The 4,376-nt window shown below is 51.1% G+C and overlaps 1 pseudogene; it reads right to left on the reverse strand.

Moving 5' to 3' along the window:
• Positions 1–3,033, reverse strand: part of LOC102243637 — a 22,675-nt pseudogene extending 19,642 nt beyond the window's left edge.
• Between the last annotated feature and the right edge of the window lie 1,343 nt (positions 3,034–4,376).

Here is a 4,376-nt window from a genome sequence, read left to right on the forward strand (position 1 = left end):
AGAGATCATTGATTGGCTGCCTCCTGCACAGCCCCTACTGGGGATCGAGCCCACAACCTGGGCATGTTCCCTTGACTGGAATCGAACCCAGGACCCTTCAGTCCACAGGCTGATGCTCTATCCACTGAGCCAAACCAGCTAGGGCTGCTGCCAGCAGTTTTGACTGTTTGCTCCTATGTTTGTGTCACCCGATTGGTCTGCTATGGGGACAGATTTTAATAACTGTGTTGAACAGACTCTGGGGTGTTCTCCCATGACCTCCACCTTCTGGTGTATAATCTGTTCCCCTTGAGTGTGGGAGGGACCCATGCCAACAACTGAAACTCAGGGTTGGCCAGAAAGGAAAGACTAGAAAAGGAATCGATTATTTGTACCAGGGAAAAGCAATCTTCTCAGGCAAAGCCCCTTCCCGGACACGATCAGCAAGTATTATGCCTACTTAGACGGTGAGCAGTATTTGGGATGCTTGTGCCCCCGGGAGGCCCTGGGCAGCACTGCTGTCCTTGCTCTGTCCTGCTGTCTGGAGTCACACTCCCTGTCCCCTGGGGTTAGATGTGGGCTGAGGAGGGGCCTCGGTGGGGGGAGGGGGAGGAAGAGGGGGGAAGGCCTGTGAATCCTTGTTTTGTTTTGTCTGAATAGAATCCCCAGACTAGTAAGCATAAGCATAATCAAAGGTAAGTACAAGCCCGCATTTGAAAGTCACATAGAAAAGGTTTCTGGATTTAAATCATTTGCAATATCCAGCAGAATGGATAAATAAGATGGTCTGAGACCAAAATAATATTCTGGGCAAAGTGGAATAAATGTGAAAATGAAAGAAAAAGATTCTCTGAAGACAAGATTCCCCCCAAGATTTCTCATTATCTCTCTCCTTTCCCCCAAGATTGCGTGGGGAGAGCTGGGGTCTGCCTGCTATTGCCCATGCGATCAGCCAGCCTTTGTTGTCCAGGTAATGATGGGTGGATAGAGCAGGGAGGGAAAGCCAGCAAGGAGCCCTGGGGTGAGCAGGAGCAGGGGACCTTCCACTCCCATCAGCCCACGGGCCTGATCACATCCCTTTTGTGTGAAAATCAAATTTATTTGATAACTTACTTTTTTTAAAAGGGCACTTGAGAAAGCAAGCCCCTTCCACCCTAAGGGAGCTGATATTCAATCAGGGAAGGAGGTTACCCATGGGTGCCACTCTCCGCTCTCTGTTTTGGGGAGGGAGCCTTGTGCAGCAGGGGAGCCTGCCGCCTTCTAAAGAGGAAAGAGACTCTAAAGCCATTTCTCTCCTGACAACTTGATATTTCTCATCTTAGATGATTTGAGAAGCCATATCTGATGTTTCAAAAAATGGTTTGCTTGGTAACATTTATGTAAGAACTAGAGAACCGGTGCACAAAATTCATGCACTGGGGGGAGGGTCCCCTCAGCCCAGCCTGCACCCTCTCCAATACCCTAAGGGAGCTGATATTCAATCAGGGAAGGAGGTTACCCGTGGGTGCCGCTCTTTGTTCTCTGTTTTGGGGAGGGAGCCTTGTACTGCAGGGGAGCCTGCTGCCTTCTAAAGAGAAAAAGAGACTCTAAAGCGATTTCTCTCCTGACAACTTGATATTTCTCATCTTAGATGATCTGAAAAGCCATATCTGATGTTTCAAAAAATGGTTTGCTCGGTAACAGTAGTGTAAGAACTAGAGACCTGGTGCACAAAATTCATGCACAGGGGTGGGGGTGGGGTGGGGAGGGTCCCCTCAGCTCAGCCTGCACCCTCTCCAATCCAGGACCCCTCGGGGGATGTCGACTGCCGGTTTAGGACATCCCTCTCACAATCCTAATCGCTCACCTGCCTGCCTGCCAGGTCGCCCCTAACTGCCCCCCACTGCTGGCCAGGTCACCTTCAACTGCCCCTCCCTGCCGGCCTGGTCGCTCCCAACTGCCCCCTCGCTGGCCTGGTCACCCCTCACGGCCCCCCCTCCTGCCTGGACGCCCCACGCAGCCTGCTGTTCAGTCATTTGGTTGTCCCTCACTAACCCCCCTGCCATCCTGGTCGTAGGCAGCCATCTTGTGAGGGCGTGAGGGTTAGTTTGCATATTACCTCTTTATTATATAAGATTAGTTCTATTTTAAATTACATGTAAGTCTCCTCTTCTTGTCAAATTTAATAGGCACTTTAACTAGAGAAATGGAATCGGTGGATGAAATCATGTTTTTAAATAGGCTTCTGGGTTTTTGCTGCTTCTCTGAACACAGAAGGTATACTTTTCATGGTGAAATATAACATCCATACAGACACATGCCATTTCACAGATAACATGAGAGTGAACAGGAGACAGATCACTGCCCGGATCAAGAAATAGAACCTATCGGCCCCTCGGAAGCCCTCCAGGGCTTGCTCCCTTCACCGCCCTGCCCTCCCAGTCTCCCTGGGCCGGGTCAGAACAGCCTCCCTAAGATGGGCTCTTGGGCCTGTGGGTACTCTGAGCTGCAGGCCATGGAGACCCTGCAGGCTCAGGAAACTCCTACCTCTCTTAGATAACTAACATGAGGGTCTGCCCAGAAATAACGTTTTCTGACAGGTCTACAGGGCCAGGCAAACGTCCAGTTACTGAGCATCTGCTCTCATCATCCTGTGAATGACCTTCCGCCCCTCTGAAGCCGCAGGTGCCTTGTGCATCCTTAGCTCAGAATGACATGCCTGCCTCACCTTCCCTTCCCGTCTCTGAACCTCTCCTGCATGTGGGTTCCATGCACAGACATGTCCTCACACGGTCATTTCCTCTTGCTGATCTGCCCCCTGTAGCTTTAATTATCCCACCAGCCCAGAGAGCTGGGCGTGTTGCTTCCTCCTCCCACCATCGCTTTTCTTTGTGTTTACCTCCTACCAATGGATTCCTGAACAAAGACACCCCCCTCCCCATTTCTCATTCTCTCTCTCCTTATCCTTTAACTATAAGTGGAGCTCACATCTGTTCACACCTTTTCTTTCACTCAACATACCCTCCTCTCCTGGTTGATGTCATTCACTCTCATGGCTTCAAAGACCACCTGCATGCCCCTAACCCCCGCCTCTGCTGTAACCTCCCTCCTGCACTCCAGACACCCCCTCCACCGCCGCCTGTCAGACACCTGCATGCGGGCAGCACAGCGAGTGGCCTGCACAGAAACACCAGCATGCTCTTCGTCTCCCGCTCCACCTCCAATCAAATTGCCACAAATCTGGGGCTTCTGTCTTCCCAACCACCTCTCCAGCCACCCACTCCTCTCCTTGATTGCCACTCTAGTCTCTGCCATTTCCTCCATGATACGTGTGATACTGTGATTTATAATAAGAAATAAATATGTGGTCTTCATTCCTGTTTCGGGCACAGAGACGTTAAGCCTTTGGGCTTTTCTATGTGATTAGAAGCCTGAAGGTGACTTTTGTTATTCATAAGGATCCCCCTTTTGGAGCTCACCTGAGTGATGCTAATGGGATGACGCGGTGGAGGCTGGTCACCAGCTGGACATTTGAGGAGGGACCTTCCAGCCTCACCCACCAGCCCCTGGGGAGGCAGGAGGTGGAGGGTCTGCGGGGGAAGCTGTGTAAAGACTCTTGAGCAGTGCGACTTGGGGAGCCTCTGGGCTGTGACTGTATCGACACATCTGGAGGGTGGTGTACCCACTTCCCGGGGGACAGACACTCCTGTGTTTGGGACCCTTCCAGGTGTCACGCTGTGCACCTCTCCCTTGGGCTTCATCCGTGCCCTTTATAATAAACTGGCAGCTGGAAGTGAATGCTTCCTGTGCTGTTAGCCATCCTAGCAAATCATGGGACCCGAGGAGAAGCTGAGGACTCTGTTTTTAACCAGTCATTTGGAAGGACAGGCGACAACCTGGACTTGTGATTGGTGTGTGAGGTGGGGGCAGAACCTTGGGGTCTGATGCTCTCCCCAGGAAGATACTGTCAGGACTGAGTTAAATTTGTGGGCACCCGCTCCATCCCTGAGGACAGGAGAACCGTTGGTAGTGTTGGACAACACTTTGGAATACACTAACGTTCAGGAAACTGCTAATTACCGTGCGTATCATTACCAGCAATTACTGTATTTACTCACGAGGTCTTCTAATAAGTGTTGACTATTTATCTCCACATAAGACAGAAGCTCCATGGGGCGAGACCCTGCCGGTTTAGTGATATAGTCTCAGCACCAAGCACACTGCCTGGCGAGAAGGAAGGGGGGGCGAAGACAGGAGGAGCACAAAGTGATGTGTGATTGAGTTTCTTTTTTTTTTAATTAAATCTTTATTGTTCAGGTTACATTTGTTCCTCTTTTTCCCCCCCATAACTCCCCTCCTCCCAGTTCCCGCCCCACCCTTCGCCCTCACTCCCCACCCACTGTCCTCATCCATAGGTG

This window comes from Myotis brandtii, unplaced genomic scaffold (genome assembly GCF_000412655.1).
Source record: "Myotis brandtii unplaced genomic scaffold, ASM41265v1 scaffold263, whole genome shotgun sequence".
Classification (NCBI taxonomy): domain Eukaryota; kingdom Metazoa; phylum Chordata; class Mammalia; order Chiroptera; family Vespertilionidae; genus Myotis; species Myotis brandtii.